Source organism: Lissotriton helveticus, chromosome 3_1 (assembly GCF_964261635.1).
Source record: "Lissotriton helveticus chromosome 3_1, aLisHel1.1, whole genome shotgun sequence".
Taxonomy (NCBI): Eukaryota; Metazoa; Chordata; class Amphibia; order Caudata; family Salamandridae; genus Lissotriton; species Lissotriton helveticus.
The window spans coordinates 831,702,809-831,725,036 of NC_136061.1; positions in this window are offsets into that span (position 1 = coordinate 831,702,809).

Here is a 22,228-nt window from a genome sequence, read left to right on the forward strand (position 1 = left end):
CTACGCCTGCATTGATAATAGGCGATAGCGATGTTAGTGACTGCTTTCAGTCGCTAACAGGTTGGGTACGCCCATTTTGCATGCCATTAGCGATAAATATCACTGACATGCAAAGCGGGCCCCAAACCGGTCGCTATCGCCTACAAGCTGTCGCTAACTGCTGTTAGCGATAGTTTGCTAATAGGGCGATAAAATTATCGCCGCTTTTCGGCCGAAAACAGCCGCAAAAGCGGCGATAATCTCATATCACCCGCCTTGATAATATGCCCTGTAATTCCTTGTCTTTGTCTTTGTCTTTCTCTCTTCCTTGTCTTTCTCAATGGGACATGGTCAATGTAATTAAGGGCGTGGCTTAAAACACTTAAGCTAGAAATCTGTGCTTAGCGGAGTGTGCCGCCCGACTTGAATTTTGCTGTTTCTGTCATTGCATCCAGACATAACAAGTCAGGACTATTGGCTTTGTCAATGGTTGTTAGTGACATACGATAAATAAGCAGCAACTATGGCTTGTATATAATGTTTATGTTTATGTTTATGTTTATTAAGCTTGTAGAGCGCTCAGCTACTCAAAGTGTCCCGACGCTAGCTCCTGAAGAAAGGATGAACGTGTGTCAGGTTAAAATGGCAAGGTCTTGAGGTTTTTTCTAAAAAGCACTGGGTCCTGGGTAGTCCTCAGGGCTAAAGGCAGTAGATTCCAGGCCAAGCCAGCCCACCGCACAAAGGAGTTTCCACCGAGACGCTGGCGCTTGAACTTTGGGGATCTGCATCAGCCATAGGGCCGAGGACCGCAGCACTCTGCCAGGCACATAAAAGGTAAATCTTCTCTGTAGGTAAAGGGGGCCCGTATCATACAAGGCCCGGTGAGCAATGGTAAGCATTTTGAATTTCAAGCGGGACTCCACTGGCAGCCAATGCAAGGCGCGCAAGTATGTCCGCACACTATCTCTAGGAGAGAGCCCCATAAGGAGTCTAACCGCTGAATTCTGCACTACCTGAAGTTTTTTAACCAGAGACCCCGAACAGCTTACCAGGAGCACATTGGCGTAGTCCAGGCAGGACAAAATCAACGCCCGGACCACGGTTTCCCTAGAAGCACTCGGCAGAAGAGGAAGAAACTTCCTCAAGCTCTTCAATATGCCGAAACAGGAACCGGCCAACTTCTTGACGGGCGTCACAAAATGCAGGTTTTGGTCGAACCAGCGCCCAGGTTTTTCACCGCGCCTGTTCTTTCAGAGGGCCGAGAAAAACCCAGGGGCCAAAGCCTTTCTCTGAAGTCAGAAGGAAAGGAGCCAAACAACAGCACCTCAGACTTCCCTTCATTGCATTTCAACTGGGCATTGGATAGCCAGTGAAAGACAGCGGAAAGGCAATTTTGGGCCAGCCCGACCGAGTCCACTTCCTTAGGCCAAGTAAACAGCAGCTGGGTGTCATCGGCGTAGGCCATCACCTCAGTCCCCAGTGACTCCGCCAGAAACACAAGCGGGGTCACATAGATGTTAAAAAGGAGTGGGCTAAGTGATGAACCCTGTGGCACACCCGTAGACACCGGAAGCGGCGCAGAGGTACTTGGGGGAAGCCAAACCTGCTGCTGCCGGCCCTCAAGGAAGGAACTAATCCAATGCCAAGCATTGCCAATGATGCCAACGGCAGACAGGCGTTTAAGCGGCATGGCAAGGGGGACCGTATCGAATGCCGCCGAGAGGTCCAGCATGACCAGTGCTGCCCTCCTGCCGGCATCCTGACACTCCCTGATAGCCTCAGTGATCTCAAGCAAAGCCGATTCCGTGCTATGAGCTGCACGGAAGCCTGACTGAGCCGGATGAAGCCCCTTGGACTCCTCGATGAACTTAGTAAGTTGAAAAGTGACGGCCTTCTCGCACACTTTCGCCAAGCTGGGCAGAAGCGAGATAGGGCGATAGTTCTCAGGCACCAAAGGGTCCAAGGACGTCTTTTTTAACAGCGGAAGGATCAGGGCAAGTTTCCAAGCTCTAGGCACGGAGGTCGAGCAGAGAGACTTATTGATCAGGTAGTTCACCTCTGGATTGACGATATCGGCCAGATCCGACAGAAGCCTGGCAGCACAGGGATCACTGGGAGAGCCAGACTTAAGAGCCTTCAGGATTTTAGAAGAGCTAGCCAGGTCCACCGGGACAAAGTCCGCAAAAGAGAAGAGGGGCTCTAACCTACTGATTGATGGAAATAACCCCGTGACAGGATGCCCTGAGAAGATGGAAAGTGAAGCTTGGATGTTAGCTATTTTAACCTTAAAAAAGGTCGCCAAGGAATTGCACCATGCATCCGAGGCAGGAGTGGCCACCGACTGAGCACAGGGGGCCAAAAAACTTTGCACGATGGAGAAAATCTCTTTGGAGTTGTTTTTGGCCCGCTCAATACGCGTGGCAAAGTAAAGACCCTTAGCTTCTCCGATGGCTGTATAATATAGCCTCTGTCCTGCTCTGAGAGTGATCTTGTCTGCTAGACTGTAGCCTTGGGCACACCAGGTTCTCTCGGCCACTTTGCACTCCCGCTTCAAAATCCTTAGCTTAGGAGAAAACCAGGGTTTAGAAGGGGATTCTCTCCTCAGCTTAGCCTGGCTCAAAGCGGACTGTGCTGAGACTGACCCTGAAATCCACTCTGCAAAGTGAGCGACATTATCCTCAAGCTCCCCACAGAAGGAGGGACGAGAGACAACCAGAGCAGCGCTCAGGGACCCTAAGTCTGGTCTCCCAAAGGCAGGGGGCCGAGAGCAATATGCCGGGCGGGAAGGATTTACCAAGCACCAGGAAAAAAAGATAGGGAAAGGGTCGGACCAAGCGACCGGGCTAGGTTTCTCCACCAATAGATGAAAATTGGCCCCTATAATATCTAGGGTGTGACCACCAAGATGGGTGGGAAACAAGACTCTTTGAGTGAGGTTCGCCAGATGGAGAGCATCCAACAGGGCATAGGCATCCAAGGCTTCTGCGTGGTCAAGATGGATATTCACATTGCCAAGAAAAATGAAACGGGAAAAGCGCAGCGCTCGCTCAGCTAAAGCGTCCCCACAGGAGTCTAAAAAGTGCTTTGACGGTCCAGGAGGTCGATAGACCAATGAGCCTCCAAGCGTAAAGTGTGCTGAGAATTGGATGCAGAAGTTAAGGACCTCGCAGTCACCCAGGAGCGAAGAGGGCTCACCAAGCAGTGACCAGCTATCCCTGAACCAAATGGTGAGTCCCCTACCCCTGCCCGACTGGCGGTCCAGCCGATGAACTTTATAACCGGCTGGAGTGGCCAATGCCACAGTCGGATTGGAATACGCATCAAACCACGTTTCAGTTACAAACAGCATATCCAAATCATTATCTGAGATGAGGTCAGCAACGTCGACATAATATTGAATACGCTTCCACTTAAAGCCCTGGTGACACCACGACAATGTTGCTGCTCCTGAGTTTCAAAAAGAGGAGGGAAATCCAGAGGGAAAATAGCTCTCTTTCAAAGATTTCTCTCCCCCTACAATGCTCACTTGGCATGACCTCATGCCGTAACTTCTCTACTAGTGAGAAGTGAGCAGTGTGAGCACGCGCACATTGATGTGCCTGCTGTCACTGCAGTATGGAAAAAAACGGACCGCCTGTGCCAGGGCACAAAACACAGCCCAGTAGAGACCCGCTTTAAGGCCCCCTTTCAAAAACTACCAGTGCTCAGCACCGGTGAGACCCGGCCCACTTAAAGCTCTGGGTGGACCTCAGATATGTACTCAGGCAAATAGGTCACATATATGGGAAAAAAACAAAAAGTGCAGAAATTCATATGTGGTGGTGGAACCTATTTTCGGCTGGTGTTTTCGCCATTAAGTTACTGGAAAAACCTAATAAGACTACCAGTATGCAAAGTCTTTTCTATGGTTAGAGGCTGCTTTGACATTACTGTGTCATAGCACTGAATTGAGAACTTACTAAAGGTGATAGAACTTAGACACATTCCTGCCCAACCCCACCCTGGCGACAGTGCCATTAGTGAAATAGGAGGCAAGATAGATGATATGTGAACTCTGTATGTGGGCCAAATTTTACAGACAGAGCAAAATTGCAATCTATTAAATAAAACACAATAGTTTTTTATATGCGTTTAAAAGTGCTTTCATATGTGATGATGAAGAAAAAAACAGGATCAGTGAAATAAAATATGTGCCTAAGATCACACTGTTTGGTTTAGCAATGAAGCTGCTATTAATTCAGTTTTTCTGGTTTACTACGTTCAAATTAGCCACTAAATGGGCACCTATTTTCCGTTTTTTTTTACCTTATATGTTAATGTTTTGTTTTCACCTCTTTCTGCATGTTATGTTATGCCATGTTGATTTGTATTTGCAAACACAACAGTGATGGACAGAATGTGGATCAATGTCACACATTCACCCCAGTCCAAAGATCTGGGCCCAAATCCATCGTTTTTCCACTCATTGATTTGGGCCCAGATCTTTGGACTGGGGTAAATGTGTGACATTGATCCACATTCTGTCCATCACTGTTGTGTTTGCAATTACCGCTCTAAGTGTACTGGGGATGCTCAGACGTGAGTCCCAGGCACTCCACACCACTGGAGTCAAGCTAGCCGGGCTGATGAGAGGTGTTACCTCGAAACCGGGCCGGTCCTCGGATGCTTGATTCAGTTCTGGGAAGGACATGGCTTTTGTAGTTCGGACTGGACTGTTCCCATGGGGCACAGGGTCAGCGCTGATTTGCATATCGCCATTGTCTAACCCAGGGTGGTGTGGAGTGGAAAAACGATGGATTTGGGCCCAGATCTTTGGACTGGGGTGAATGTGTGACATTGATCCACATTCTGTCCATCACTGTTGTGTTTGCATGTTGATTTGTATAGCACAAAAATCACCCAAGAGGGTGTCCACGCCATAGACATATGCGTAGGTGTGTGGTCCCCAATGTGCTTATGCGAATAGGCCAGGTCTTTAGCTTCTTACGAAACTGAAGGAGTGTGAAGGAGGCTCTGATGTGCTGGGATGTGGTTCCATGTCTTGGTTGTGATGTAAAAGGACGAGCAATCCCCAGCTTTGCTGCTGCAGATGCAGGGAGTGTGTGCGAATGAGGCAGAGCGTAGGTGACTGGTAGATTGGTGAAAGTGTATGAAGCTGTTTTGGTATTCTGGTCCTGTGTTGTGAAGGCCAACCATCGGCATACAGCCAAACCCATGTCTGAAGCTAGGCCCTGTAGCGAATGCCCACATGCAACCAACCCCTGCATGCATCTAAATCCATGCAATGCACGGCCACGGTGCAACAGCGGTTGTCCACAAGGCCTGGCCTGTGATTGGGCCTTGTGACCAACCCCCCAAAGGCAGCCAACCTGGGATGGGGCATGCAGCCCCCCTCTCTGGTCCCAGAGATTCTACCACCGGGTCCCGGCGCATTTTAGTAGGGGTTGGGGTACATGGCCCTCCTCCGTGGGCCATGTTTGGTGACCCTCAACTGAATTTATGAGGGAGAGGGGCATGCAGCCCCACTCCCTAGCCAATTTAGGACCAGTGGACCCAATTCTCCTGGGGCCCAGCCATATTGTAAACGGCAAGAGGGACACACAGCTCCCCTCCCAAGGCCAAATTCGGCCCCCCTGAGACCACATCCCTAGCAAGAGCAAACACAGGTACCATACCCATGCCATTCTGGGCAGGCATACCACTATGTCCCAGGGGTGGGCATCTCTGGACGTAGCATGAGTCAGTTCTGTGGGAAGCGGTCCCCATAGCCATTAATGATTCCTGAAGTAGGGTTGTGCAGTCCCCCTCCCTTTTCTAATTGTTGTCAGGCCCTGAGGGATTGGGTGCACATGGCTAAAAAAGGCCCAGGGAAGAGGGCCACCTGTCCCTCCTCCACATTACTATCACAGCTGAGCCCTCTGCAATGGGGCCCCACTACCTGGCCTAGGAGTTCAGACTTTCCTACCCTGCCTCCTTATGTTTTTTTCTTCTTCATTTTTTCTTGACACTCAGCTGTGTCCGAGTCCCAAGATGGCGGCAACCACTTTCTGGTTGATGTGGTGGCAGCCAATCAGATCTCATTATGAGATCCATGGACCCTCTGCTTCTCTACATATACATACATTATTTGTCTTTAATAACTTAGAAACTACTGAGCATATTTGAACCCAGTTACAAAAAGAGATCTTTCTTGACCAAGATCTAGCTTTCTGCCTAATTTGGGGTAATTCCATACAGCGGTTCAAGCAGTATTTGTGTCTGAAATCCCTATGGGAAATTGCAAGGGGTAAAACATTTTGGTACCGCCCCCTCTTTCCCCGTGTATATGCGTATATATATATATATATACTATTCTATGGGGGTAACTCTTGTTTGTGTAAAGTTTAGCGGCTAACCCGGTCGCAGAAGAAGCCCCACTGCTGTTGTGGACCCGTGATGTTTACAGAAATGAGGACATCAATATACGGGAGGCATCTGCCTAATGAAATGCAGGAACGAAGTAGAACTATTTTGCAGAACTGTAGACTTTACCCACTGGGGTTTTAATAACTTTAACGCATAATCATGGGCAAAACTCACTAGAGGAAAACACGGCGCTACTACAGAAGCCAGAATGCCGCAGGAGCGGCCACGCCCACAAGGGAGGGTTCACCAATTTAAGTAGCAGCACCATTTTGCCTGTGGGATATTGCTGGACTGTGCCATTGAAGAAGGGGAAACTTGAAACGCGTTTGGCTAAAGGTCTTTGATTTGTTTGAAAGCCTGCTTTCCTGACGAAAATATTCTGCAGCATTTTATTAAAATGCGAGCAGCTCACCTTTGCCTGGAGGCTCTTCTATGGGGGTAACTCTTGTTTGTGTAAAGTTTAGCGGCTGACCCGGTCGCAGAAGAAGCCCCACTGCTGTTGTGGACCCGTGATGTTTACAGAAATGAGGACATCAATATACGGGAGGCATCTGCCTAATGAAATGCAGGAACGAAGCAGAACTATTTTGCAGAACTGTAGACTTTACCCACTGGGGTTTTAATAACTTTAACGCCTACTCATGGGCAAAACTCACTAGAGGAAAACACGGTACTACTACGGAAACCAGAATGCCGTAGGAGCTGCCACGCCCACAAGGGAGGGTTCACCAATTTAAGTAGCAGCACCATTTTGCCTGTGGGATATTGCTGGACTGTGCCATTGCAGAAGGGGAAACTTGAAACGCGTTTGGCTAAAGATCTTTGATTTGTTTGAAAGCCTGCTTTCCTGGCGAAATTATTCTGCAGCATTTCATTAAAAAGCCAGCAGCTCACCTTTGCCTGGAGGCTCTTCTATGGGGGTAACTCTTGTTTGTGTAAAGTTTAGCGGCTAACCCGGTCGCAGAAGAAGCCCCACTGCTGTTGTGGACCCGTGATGTTTACAGACATGAGGACATCAATATACGAGAGGCACCTGCCTAATGAAATGCAGGAACGAAGCAGAACTATTTTGCAGAACTGTAGACTTTACCCACTGGGGTTTTAATAACTTTAACGCATACTCATGGGCAAAACTCACTAGAGGAAAACACGGCGCTACTACAGAAACCAGAATGCCGCAGGAGCGGCCACGCCCACAAGGGAGGGTTCACCAATTTAAGTAGCAGCACCATTTTGCCTATGGGATATTGCTGGACTGTACCATTGAAGAAGGGGAAACTTGAAACGCATTTGGCTAAAGGTCTTTGATTTGTTTGAAAGCCTGCTTTCCTGACGAAAATATTCTGCAGCATTTCATTAAAAAGCGAGCAGCTCACCTTTGCCTGGAGGCTCTTCTATGGGGGTAACTCTTGTTTGTGTAAAATATATATATATATATATATATATATATATATATATATATATATATATATATATATATATATATATATATATATATATATATATATATATATATATATATATATATATATATATATATATATATATATATTCACTGAAAAAACCATAGGTTATAGACCATATATAGTTAGGAATTAGCATTTACATAACCTTGAAAATTCACTGAAAAAACCATAGGTTATAGACCATATATAGTTAGGAATTAGCATTTAAAAAACATTATTTTACTCACACAAAACCATTGAAATTCCATATATAGTTAGTTGCACTAACTATATATCGCGCACCCGCAATCCACTGCTGATCATGTCACATATTACATCATTCATGACATGGTCAGTGACATCACTGATGACATCACTGATGACATCTCAAATGACATCACTGATGACATCACTGATGACATCTCAAATGACATCACTGATGACATCACTGATGACATCTCAAATGACATCACTGATGACTACATCCAGTGACTGTATAATTCTGTAAAGTTAAAATATGTCTTACATATTGAAGAATGAGTGGATGTATAAGTGTCTTGATGAAGGATTTAGTAGGGGCATGGCTGACTGTATGAGTGACTGATTAAATGTGTCTCACTGAGTGCATGGGTTAGTGACTAAACTGTCTTAATTTGTGCATCATTATGTCTGTTGTTCTGTAAACTGCTGCATGTGTTGATCATTAGCTATATGATTAACTGTATGGGTTATTGATTGGTTGCCCAAGCATTTGTATGGGAGACTGAGTGTGTGTGTGGGTGGCTGGGAGGTGTATGACTCTCTGCATAGATGTGTGAGCAGTTGATTGACTAGATGTATGGGTTCAAAAGTGCATGTGGAAACAGCTGTATGGGCGGTTGACTGTGTGCATGAGTGTATTGGTGAGTGAATGGATATCTCAGTGCTACATGTCAAAGTAAGTACATATGTAAAACACAGTACATGTGAGAGTTGACATATATAAATAACTGTGCATAAGAGCCAGTGAATGTGTGAGTGGCTGTATGGATCATTGTGAACTTGTATCCAGGATTGTATAAGTGAGTAAATATGTTTTAGTATATGTTTGAATAAGTAAGGTGTGTATAACTGTATAGTTGAGGAAATGGAGGTGTGATTGATTCTTTGCATGACTGACTAAGTGTCTGAGTAACTCCATGGATGAGTGACAGTCTATGAGTGTCTGTTTACACTGAGTGTATCTAAGGTTATAGTAGAGTCTGAAGAGGTTCATCGTATTATCTCATGAATGATGTCATCAGTGATGTGATCAGTAATGTCAAATGAGATGTCATCAGTGATGTCATCAGTGATGTCATTTGAGATGTCATCAGTGATGTCATCAGTGATGTCATTTGAGATGTCATCAGTGATGTCATCAGTGATGTCATTTGAGATGTCATCAGTGATGTCATCAGTGATGTCACTGACCATGTCATGAATGATGTAATATGTGACATGATCAGCAGTGGATTGCGGGTGCGCGATATATAGTTAGTGCAACTAACTATATATGGAATTTCAATGGTTTTGTGTGAGTAAAATAAGGTTTTTTAAATGCTAATTCCTAACTATATATGGTCTATAACCTATGGTTTTTTCAGTGAATTTTCAAGGTTTTGTAAATGCTAATTCCTAACTATATATGGTCTATAACCTATGGTTTTTTCAGTGAATTTCAATGGTTTTTTAATAGCAAATATCATAAGCTGTCGAATGTCAAGTACGTGGTAAGTGAAAACATTTTCGTGTTTATGCACACTGATCTGCTTTGAATGGTGCCCCCCCCCCTCATTTCTATTAGGAGTACTCTCTCTTTGCAGATAGTGAAAGGTAGTTAACGCAGGCCTTTGCCCCCGTTGTAATCCGTCGTGCCTGCTTCTCTCTCCATTTGATTGATTGTTATCCAAGTATTTACTGTTTTAGAATTAGTTCTCTTTGGTTCATTCTCTATTTACAAACAAACACAGAGTCGCAATACTCTGTTTAGTCTTTGCAGATAACGAAAAATCGTGTAAAAAAAAAGAAAAGGAATCGAGCAAAATCAGTAGGCCACTAATGGGATCTCTTTTTGACCTCGCTAAAATATAAACATTAGGAACAACCCCTCATGACAAATACAAAACTAGTGAGATGAACTGAACTCCACACAATGATGGCTGCAAAACAGCTCGGCTCCGCCACCCACCCCGCCCAAAATAACGATAAAGAGCGGCTGCCATGATTGGTTGCGGAATGGCCACGACGGAGCTACGAAATGGGGCTGCTCTCATGCTAACCCCAGCTTCAGTCTGAAACATCCAGAAACACTGTAGACTACCAATTCGATCAGTTCCGGTAGCGCCCCAATGTAACCCGGTAGAGAAGAACTAGCCCTCCCCTCTTTGACTGATGGTTCTTGTTGCCTGTCCCTTCTGTTGTCATTTAACAGAACTATTTAGCCTGCTGAAAGGGGTTGTGTTCCGACCGCTGGTTGGTGGAGACATTTTGACTATATTCTGGACCTGCGTTGTCGCGTAATGCGTCATATGACGTGCCGCGTTAGCGCATCCGGAAGTCATCCGGGGCGCGCAGCGCGTAACGTAAGCATAACAAGTCATGTGACTTGTTAATAAAACTTTTCATTGGTTCATTTTACTTTTCTTATTGTAATGATGAAAGGCTTGGTCATATGACCTAAAAATTACGCTTTTCATTACTTCCGAACATTATTTTTTCTTAAATATTTGTTATAATGTTCCAGGCTAATGTACTTTCCCGGAAATTTTACAACTGTCCTGCAAGTAAAATATATTCTTTTTTCGAGAAAAAGAGCGTTTCTTCGTCCCATGACGGAGCCGTTGAGCAAAAGAGGGTCGACCTGCTGTCTTAGTCGCCGATACGCCTGAATATGAGATTCTTATCGATCACTTTATGTTGCAGGAATAGAAAACACAACAGCCCTTGACCATTTATCTTTACTGCGTTCCTTCGTATTATACCTTTTACCCTTCATGTAATTGGTCTGCTTTATTTCACTTGCCTTTTAATGATTCTAAAACAGTGACTATTATTAAAAACTTTACCAATGTATATACTACTACCATGTTTTCTTTTAAAAACCTTTATTGTGAAAATTTCATTATACAAATACGAGCCTATAACCACGTGGGCCTGCAACGGAGCAAACTGTAATCGTATATGATGAATAGACATTTACACTGTAGAGGAACGTAACGGGCGGGCCATTAGGTTGCAAGAACTAAGGTGTCTAACAGTTACGGAATCGGTGGACGTACATTTTATAATTAAAATACGACAGGGCCAGTTACAATAAAATTATCTAGATATACATTTGCGGGCAAGTACCATGGGTGACGTTAATTCGAACTTTCAACAGTACAGTAATCAATAACACATCAGAACTTAATATCAATAGGGATGTCGAAATATTCAATCAATTCTCGTCCCCGCCCGCCATGTGCTTCAAAACTGCATACATATCTCGTGATTTCAAGGTTCTGCAACCAGTACACAACAAAGAGTTACGAGTCCCATTTATTCCGGCACCATTTTGGGCGAGGACGGGCAGGTCCAGGATATAGTCAAAATGTCTCTACCAACCATCGACTATGATGATGTTCATATGCTGTATTTATTAGAGTAACACTCTAAACACTCTAAAGTCCACATGAAATTAATTTGCCACAATCTAAACATGTCATTTTAATCTTTCCAAAGTTCTTCTAAATATTTGGGACCGTTTCCCTTGCCTCTGAAGCTCTCAGTGCCACTTCTTTGATGAATGTACTAGCAGGTCAGGGGTTCTCCTCCAAATCTCTCTTTTATGCAGCACTATAATTAATTGGTGCCACCTCTCCATATGACGATGCATGGTATAGTTACCACAACTATATTTTTTTTCGGTTCCTCTGGAGAGTTCATCGTGGCAGATGAAGCGTGTAACGTACCGGGCATTTACCTTTTTTTGCATGTACAGGAAAGGAAAAAAAAATCGAGCGTCCGAGTTCTAAGGTGTCCCAGGGCCATTTTAGTGGACCAGGCCCAAATCCAAAGAACAGGCCGCCATTTTGAGAGTCCTCTTGCAGCCGCCTGTCGCTGTAGCATCAAGAGCAGCCGAAACTCAGCTGAATGGCAACTGAAACGGTAAAGGGGCGCCCCACTACAGCAGACGAGCCTCCACCTAGGAAGGCCCATTCACGCCGCCTCCCCCCCCCCTTCGGGCACCCCACGCCGTTATTCGGAGCAGTATTGTAGGATGGCCACACCAGTGCGGCAACTTGCTAGACATCACCTCGGTGGTAACCGAATCTCAACGCCTTGTGGTGTCTTCTATTCAGAAAACATTGTTATGCTGCCTTCGACCTATTCGCCGCAAGTGCGCACACAACTCAACTGCATAGCTTGCTAGACACCACCTCGGTGCCATCCGGATCTTGGAATGTCAGCGCCTTTTGGTGTCTTCTCTTCAGAAAATATTGTTGCGCTGCCTTTGGCCCCATTCGCACATCAGTCCGCTACTGACGCCATCTCACAGGCTAATGGGGCGCCCCACGCCGACTTTCAGCATTGTAGGATGACCACACCAGTACAGCAACTTGCTAGACATCACCTCGGTGCCATCCGGATCTCGGCGCCCCACTGCAGATGAAGTGCCTCTCAACTATGAAACCACCACGGTGACATCCGGATCTTGGCGCGTTGTGCTGCCTTCGGCCTATTCGCACATCGGTCCGCTACTGACGCCATCTCACAGGCTAATGGGGCGACCCAGGCCGAGTTTCAGCATTGTAGGATGACCACACCAGTACAGCAACTTGCTAGACATCACCTCGGTGCCATCCGAATCTTGGCATCTCAACGCCTAGTGGTATCTTCCATACAGAAAATATTGTTACGCTGCCTTTGGCCCCATTCGCACATCAGTCCGCAACTTAGACATCACCTCGGTGCCATCCGGATCTTGGCATCTCAGCGCCTTGTGGTGTCAGTCAGAAAATATTGTTGCGCTGCCTTTGGCCCCATTCGCACATCAGTCCGCTACTGACACCATCTCACAGGCCAACAGGGCGCCCCACGCCGACTTTTACCATTGTACGATGGCCACACCAGTGCCACAACTTGCTAGACACCACCTCGGTGCCATCCGGATCTTGGCATCTCAGCGCCTTGTGGTGTCTTCAAATCAGAAAATATTGTTGCGCTGCCTTTGGCCCCATTCGCACATCGGTCCGCTACTGACGCCATCTCACAGGCCAACGGGGCGCCCCACGCCGACTTTCAACATTGTAGGATGGCCACAGAAGTGCGACAACTTACTAGACACCACCTCGGTGCCATCCGGATCTTGGCGCGTTGTGCTGCCTTCGGCCTATTCGCACATCGGTCCGCTACTGACGCAAACTCACAGGCCAACGGGGCGCCCCACGCCGACTTTCAGCATTGTAGGATGGCCACACCAGTGCGGCAACTTGCTACACACCACCTCGGTGCCATCCGGATCTTGGCATCTCAGCGCCTAGTGGTGTCTTCTATTCCGAAAATATTGTTGCGCTGCCTTCGGCCCCATTCACACATCGGTCCGCTACTGACGCCATCTCACAGGCCAACGGGGCGCCCCACGCCGACTTTCAGCATTGTAGGATGGCCACACCAGTGCGGCAACTTACTAGACACCACCTCGGTGCCATCCGGATCTTGGCGCGTTGTGCTGCCTTCGGCCTATTCGCACATCGGTCCGCTACTGACGCAAACTCACAGGCCAACGGGGCGCCCCACGCCGACTTTCAGCATTGTTGGATGGCCACACCAGTGCGGCAACTTACTAGACACCACCTCGGTGCCATCCGGATCTTGGCGCGTTGTGCTGCCTTCGGCCTATTCGCACATCGGTCCGCTACTGACGCAAACTCACAGGCCAACGGGGCGCCCCACGCCGACTTTCAGCATTGTAGGATGGCCACACCAGTGCTGCAACTTGCTGGACACCACCTCGGTGCCATCCGGATCTTGGCGCGTTGTATTGCCTTCGGCCTATTCGCACATCGGTCCGCTACTGACGCCGCCTCACGTGCCAACGTATTTTCTCCGCATTTTATACCCTATGCCGCATAACAGGTCATGTGACTTGTTTATAAAACTTTTCATTGGTTCATTTTACTTTTGGTTTCCTAATGATGGAAGGCTTGATCATATGACCTAAAAACAACACTTTTCATTGGATGAAAACTTTTTTTTTTCCCAAACGATGAAAGCCCCACCTTGTTTCTGGATGTTTCAGACTGAAGCTGGCGTCAGCATGAGAGCACCACCATCTCGTAGCTCCGTCGTGGTCATTCCGCGAGCAATCATGGCAGCCGCTCCCCACCAGAAGCCTGCAGGAGTCGGGGCCCCCAAAACTTTTGATGAATTCTCAAGGCGGAGGGGACGCTTTCGAGAATGGGGTCCAAGACCTAGCAGACAAGCGTCCGATTTCCAAGGTGTCCCAGGGCCATTTCAGTGGACCAGGCCCAAAAAGGAAAGAGCCTGCCGCCATTTTGAGAGTCCTGTGACAGCCGCCTATCGCTGCACCGCAAGAGTGGGCGCAACTCAGCTGAATTGCGGCTTTTGACACAGTGGACCAAAAACGGACGGAATGGCAACTAAAACGGTAAAGGGGCGCCCCACTACAACAGATGACACTCCACCTGGAGAGGCCCGTTCACGCCGCCTCCCCCGGGGCGCCCCACGCCGTTATTCGGAGCAGCATTGTAGGATACCAAAACCAGTGCGGCAACTTACTGGACATCACCTTGGTGCCATCGATCTGCTGCCTTGGAACTATTCGCACAACAGTTTGCTACTGATGACCCACCCCCCGCGACGCCCCACGCCGTTATTTGCTGGGTGGCAACTTACTAGACATCACTTTCGTGTCATCTAGATTTCAGCGCGTTCTGCTGCCTTGGAACTATTCGCACAACAGTTTGCTACTGATGACCCACCCCCCGCGACGCCCCACGCCGGAAATCTGGACGTTGTGCTGCGTTGGGACTATTCGCACAGCCGACCGCTACTTCGTTGTTTTTCCCTAAAAATGTTTATATGTTATTACTATTTTTGTTTTCTTGTATATATTTATAAATTATTAAAGTTTTATAATCTTACTACTTTGTCGGAGTGCTATATATTTTTAATGTGACACATAATTGTAAAAACTTTGATGTACAAAGAGTCATCCCTGGAATCTTCCGCTTCAGGCTCGGTCCCCTCCCCAATCACAATACAGGATGGTTTTCAGATAATAGCAACGCTTCTGCTGTGACGGATCTCATCGAGTGTGGGCCTTGATCTACTATAACTCCTTTGAAGAGGGGTGATTCTTTACAGCTGTGGCCATAAACTACATCTGCAGGGCTAGCTGATACCCTAGGACCAGCCTGGACAATCGGACACAGAGGAAAAGGAGTGTCAGAGGGTGCGGTAGTGAATAGGGCGAAAGGGAGGTGTCGGGCGGGCACAGGGTGTGATTCTCAGGGAAGAGCAGCGCAGATGGGGGGAGGTTTATTACCCATGCATAAGACAGAGAGCGGGGGTGACCACTGCCTGGGGGAGATGCTTGCGAGGGTGGGGAGCCATGCTAAGGATCGACAGCGTGCACAGAGTGGGTCTGGTCAAGGCATCTAAAATGGCTGCCGTGCACGACAAAAGTGTGGCATTTGAAAAAAGACAAGATGGCGCAGACAATGTTTTTCAACACTTCCTGATTTCCTTCGAATCGAACGTTAACAGACGTTGGGGCATATTACCAAAGTTAAGCGATATTTATCCCTAACGATGCTTAGCAACGATTTTTTTACCGTCAGAAATTATCGCAGATAAACATTGCTATTATCAAGGTTTATCGCAAATACGATAAAAAACGACCGCAATGCATTAATATCGCTGAAAACTCAGCGATATTCATGCATTACCGAGCTAATGCTCTTAGCCATGTTATCCACCTCCCATTGGATAACATGGCTAAGAACTGCTCAGGGCAGGTGCTAGCTTTTGGAGATATTCGCGCTTATCTCGAATATTTCCAAAAGTTGATAATAGGAGATAGCGATGTTAGCGACTGTTTCCAGTCGCTAACATCTTGGCATGCCCACTTTGCATGTCATTAGTGATAAATATCACTCACATGCAAAGTGGGGCCCAAGATGGTCGCTATCTCCTACTAGCCGTCGCTAACTGGTGTTAGCAACAGCTAGGTAATACAGATATAATTTTATCTCCGCGAAGCGGAGCGCTGTTACAGATATATATCTTGTTTTTGAACGTTAATTTCTCAAAATGCACTGAAGCACATATATTGAGACCTAGCAAAGGCACATCGGGCTACCAGTCCCTAATATTTTACCAAGTTTCGTGCAAATCCATTCAGCCGTTCGATTATTATTATTATTTATTTTTTTTGCCCCGCGGGGCCCTTTTAAAACCTCCACATCAAACCTAGGGGGTCAGCGAGGATCTACTATGCCCCCTTATGGTCATTTGCCCCTTCGCTTTGGCCTCCTCTTGTCTCTCGATCCTACCGAGAGACAAGATGGCGGCCGCTACGGACTGTTTGGAATGTTTACAGACACCGGAGAGCCAATCAGCTTCGCTTCGCAAAGCTCCGTAACGCGAAAAGTACGCGAAGCGGTGCGCTGTTACAGATATATATCTTTTTTTGAACGTTAATTTCTCAAAATCCACTGGAGCACATATATTGAGATCTAGCAAAGGCACATCGGGCTACCAGTCCCTACAATTTTGCCAAGTTTCGTGCAAATCTATTCAGCTGTTCGATTATTATTATTTTTTTTTTTTTTTGCCCCGCGGGGCCCTTTTAAAACCTCCACATCAAACCTAAACGGTCAGGGAGGATCTACTATGCCCCCTTATGGTCATTTGCCCCTTCGGTTTGGCCTCCGCATGTCTCTCGAACCTACCGAGAGACAAGATGGCGGCCGCTACGGACTGTTTGGAATGTTTACAGACGCCGGAGAACCAATCAGCTTCGCTTCACAAAGCTCCGTTGCGCGAAAAGTACGCGAAGTGGAGCGCTGCCCGGTCCGCTGTTACAGATATATATCTTTTTTAAACGTTAATTTCTCAAAATCCACTGGAGCACATATATTGAGACCTACAAAAGGCACATCGGGCTACCAGTCTCTACAATTTTGCCAAGTTTCGTGCAAATCCATTCAGCCGTTCGGGCTAAAAGTGAGGCCAACCGCCCTATGGAAAACTCAATGTTAAAAACACGTTTTGGGACCCCCCTTTTTTCTCGACCCCCCCTGGACGAACCCCCCCCAATTTTCAGGGGCTGCTCAGAAACAAAATGTGCCATTTTCCTGAAAATTTCAGCCAATTCCGTCCACAAACGCCAAAGTTATTAGACATAGAATTTTCAAAAAACCCATAGAGAAAAAATCCTAACTATATATACCTACTGGCGACCGCCAGTAGGTAATATATATATATATATATATATATATATACATATTACCTACTGGCGGTCGCCAGTAGGTAGTTATAGTTATGACCTATTTTCCATAGGAAATCCGCAATATTCTATTCCCAATAACTTTGGCGCCGGTTGACGAATCTTGGCGAAATCTTCAAAACATTTGGCCAGCTCCGGTCGGCTCCCTTCCTAAAAGTTTCGGGTGATTCGTCAAGCAGGGGCCAAGAAAAAAGGGGGTCCCAAAACATGCTTTCCCCATGCCATTTTCCATAGGAACTTTTAGTCGCAGCTACAGCCCGAACTGCTGAACGGAAATACACCAAATTTGGCAAAAAGGTAGCTCTTGGTTCATAGTCATGCCTTTTAGTTAAATGGTGCAAATCTCTTTAGTAGTTGCTGAGAAAATAAAAAATAAAATCACATATATATCTATGGCCGTGTTGGATCCGCGCACCCTAAGCGCACCCTGCTGAGCACGAACTGTATGCTATTTGGCTGTCAACACTCCATATCAGGAAGTGTTGGCAGCCATATTGTGCCTCGGTAGAACTGAGGCACAAGAAACCTAAGCATAAAATGTGAAAAACACGAAAAGGGGGCAGGGTAGAAACACCCTGACCCCCTTGGCCTGCTTAGGGGGTCTCACAAGGACGCAGGGTGTGCAGATCCTGCCGCGCTTCATTAATATTCAGCCCCCGGGTGGGCCAAATCCCAGGGTCAATGTTATAATTGGGTGGGGGGCCCAAAGGGGTCCCCCAGCCCCTGGGACCGCCACACCCGGGGCTTCATTCAGAAATGTTTAGGGGGACTCACAGCCCCCCAGCCCGGGGACCGCCACACTCGGGGCTTTGAAAATAAATATGTGGGGGACCTCAAAGGCCCCCCCAAGCCCCGGGGATTGCCACCCCTGGGTCTGGTGTTTATTATAAATTTAAAAAAAACCTGTGTGGAGGGCTCGAGCCCCCCCACACGCCCCAGGGACCGCCACCTTCCCGGGGCTCTAAACATTACAATTGGGGGGTCTGTGATGGACCCCCCAGCCCTGGGTACCACCACCTCACCAGGGCTTTGTGAATGGTGGGAGGGGGGCTGTGTCTCCCTTCATGGAGCCTTGTTATGGCCCTAGGGTCCGCCACCCCCCAGGGCCGGCTCCTGCAGTGTCCCTGAGTGCCCTCCCCCGGAACACTGTAGTTTGCTATTGCTCCCGCCCTGCCATAGCAACTACTTTGGTATTTGGAAGAGAGAGCAGGAAACCTGCTTTCTCTTCCAAATACCAAAGCAAATTGCTTTTCCACAGGGGGAGCTGCATCTTAGCAGCTCCCCGTGTGGAAAAGCAATGCCGGCTCCCACAGGACGTGGGTGGGCGGCGGGACCATGGGGGATTGTGGACCCCCCACGGTCCCCAACGGAGAGGGCCAGCCCTGGGGACGGGGTCCCCAGGGCTATTAGTGGCCCAGGAGGGGGGCCACGCAGCTCTCTTCCCCAAAATGTAGAAAACAAAAAAACATAGGCCTCAGGAGGGGGGCAACGCAGCCCCCCTCCAATAAGAAAAATATTTTTTAAAAGGGCCATGCCCCGGGGGAACTAGCCCACCAGGTACCTCCAGTAAGCCCCACGGAGCTGTGTTGCAGAGTGTTGTAAAAAGGGGTGTGGCCTCTGAACACCTCTCTGCAACGCAGCTCTCTGGCGCATACTGGAGGTACCTGGTGGGCTAGTTGGCTCCCAGAGACCCTCGGGTTTGAAGAAGAATGAATTCAGCAACTTAAAACGTGCCACAGGGTGTGTTTGCAGACATGTCACCTCAGGCCACGCCCCCTTCCTTCACCATTGTGCAAACACGCCTGTGGCGAGTTGTAAGTTTGGGAATTAATTCTCTTTCAATACTGAGGGTCCCAGTGGGCCAATTAGCCCAACAAGTATCTCCAGTATGTGCCAGGGAGCTGCGTTGCAGATAGGTGTTCAAAGGCCACGCCCCTTTTTACAGCTCTCTGCAAATGCAGCTATGTGGTGCTTACTCGAGGTACCTAGTGGCCTAGTTGGACCCTAGAAACCTTCAGGATTCAAGGGGACCTAATCTCCCAACTTAAAACGGCCACAGGGCGTGTTTACACAGTGAGGAAGGGAGGGGACGGGGCCTGAGGTGAAGTGTGCAAACACGCCCTGTGGCACGTTTTAAGTTGGGGAAATAATTCCCCTTGAATCCTGAGGGACCCTGGGGGCTAACTAGCCCACCAGGTGCTTCCAGTAAGTGCCACTGCGCTGCGTTGCAGAGAGGTGGTCCACGTCGTGCCACTTTTAACACCTCTCTGCAACGTAGCTATGTGGCGCTTACTGGAGCTATCTAATGGGCTATTTGGACCCTAGGGACCCTCAGGATTCAAGGGTACCTAATCTCCCAAATTAAAATGGCCACAGGGCATGTGTACACAGTGGGGAAGATAGGGGATGGGAACTGAGGTGATGTGTGCAAACACGCCCTGTGGCGCATTTTAAGTTGGGGAAATAATTCCCCTTTAAACCTGTGGGCCCCTGGGGGCCAACTAGCCCACCAGGTGCTTCCAGTAAGCGCCATTGTGCTGCATTGCAGAGAAGTCGACGAGGCGGTGCCTCTTTTTACACCTCTCTGCAACGCAGCTCTGTGGCGCTTAGTTGAGGTACCTAGTGGGCTAGTTGGAGCCTAGGGACCCTCAGGATTCAAGGGGACTTAATCTCCCAACTTAAAACGGCCCCAGAGCGTGTTTGCACACTGGTGAACGGAGAGGACGGGCCCTGAGTTGACGTGTGCAAACACTCCCTGTGACACGTTTTAAGAGGTGGTTTTAATCCCCCTGCCCTAGTATATACTAGAAGCTTACGGAGGAGGTTATGCTAATCACAGGGGGACCCCAACACACAGTGTTCCCTAGTGTATGTAGGTGTTTTCACTGTATTCTAAGTGTCTTTTAACATAGCACTGGCTCTACGACTGGTTAGTCAGACTCCGTTACCACCAGTATCTGTCTGAAAAAGTTGAGGGTAAAGGATGATTTTGCAACAAGGCTTCTTTCTGCTCTTCTGTTTGTTCTTTCTGCATGTTTTCCTTCTTTCTTCACTTTTCTTTGTCTTTGAGGACTTCTGTTGCTTCTTTCTGCATTTCTTTTTTTTCTTTCTGTGCGTTTTCTCTTCTTTCTTCACGTGTCCTATCTCTGTAGGCATAGTTAGAAATGATCATATAAAAAACCATTGAAATTCACTGAAAAAAAACATAGGTTTCAGGAACGTTATAGTTACGAATTAGCATTTAAAAACCAAAGAAATTATCTGAAAAAACCATAGGTTTCAGGCACGTTATAGTTAGGAATTACCCTTTAAAAAACCTTAGAAATTCACTGAAAAAACTATAGGTTTCAGGGGCGTTATAGTTAGCTGGACATTTCACTTGTACAAAACCATTGAAATTCCTCCGTTATAGTTAGTTCTACTAACTATAACTCGCGCGCCCACAATCCACTGCTGATGATGTCACATATTACATCATTAATGACATGGTCAGTGACATCACTGATGACATTTCAAATGACATCACTGATGACATCACTGATGACATCATCCATGTGACAATCTGATACACCTTATCACACACTAGTATAACCTTTGACACAGCAATGCAAGTTTCTAAAAAGCAACTGACTGATTCCTAGATCTATACACACATCTTAACACTTACCTACAGATTTACTCATACATGCTGACAAAGATCAATAGAACACTATGAAATATACTTATACACCTATATCGACATTACACACCAGCATACATCTTATTCACGTCTGCAGTTATCCTACTCACTTATGCAAACAATTAATCATACCTACATTTATCCAGCTACACACTTATACAAACACCACTTCATGTATTTATGTAGATAGTAACTCCTACTTAGTATCTTATAAAATCACTATTACAAGTATACAGTCATCCATACAGTCACTCATACAATCACTGAGTCTTATGTATACTTATTTATATAGAACAACTGTTACATACACTGCTTTTTATATTTCTACTTTGTTGGACATGTATCATTGACAAATATATTTACTCATCACTACACCCATAAAGTCATTCACTCACCCAAACAACTGTTTCCTCATGCAGCCTTAACCTCATACACCTACTGAATCAACTATTTACATATCTTTGGACAGTCACACACCTTCCACCCAAAGACACACACATTTACTCTCCCATACAAATACTCACTTAACTAATCAATAAGTAATATAGACTTTCACATAGCTACTAACCATCTTATGCAGAGGTTTATACAACAAGAGACACAGTAATGCAGATATTCACACAGTTTAATCACTATCCCATATATTTAGTGACACACTTTAAAATAGTCACTTAAACAGTCAATTACACTGCTAGTAAATCCTTCATCCAGTCACTTATACATCCACTTATTCTTCAATGCAGATTGCTATATATATAATACATATTTAAATATCGAACCAAACCACATTTGCTGGATGATGTCATCAGTGATGTCATCAGTGATATATATATATTGTTGAACCTGGCCCTTTTTGCAGGGTCATCCCTGAACTTTTTGCCTTCCTCCTGTATTTTGTCTCACCTGTTTTTGTTGGTTTTATGACTCTGGACACTTTACCACTGCTGATCACTGCTAAAGTGCATATATCCTCCTTATGGTAAATTAATGTATGGATTAGTGACTCCATGATTGGCTGATTTGGTTTACTTGCAGACTCTAGTACAGTGCACTTAGTGTGCACAGGGCTTGTAAATCCAAATGCTGCTGGTGGGCGTGCAGCATTGGTTGTGCCACCCACAGAAGCAGCCTTGTAAAATGTGTCTCATGTATGCCATTGCAGAGCCTGTGTGCAGTCTGGTTACT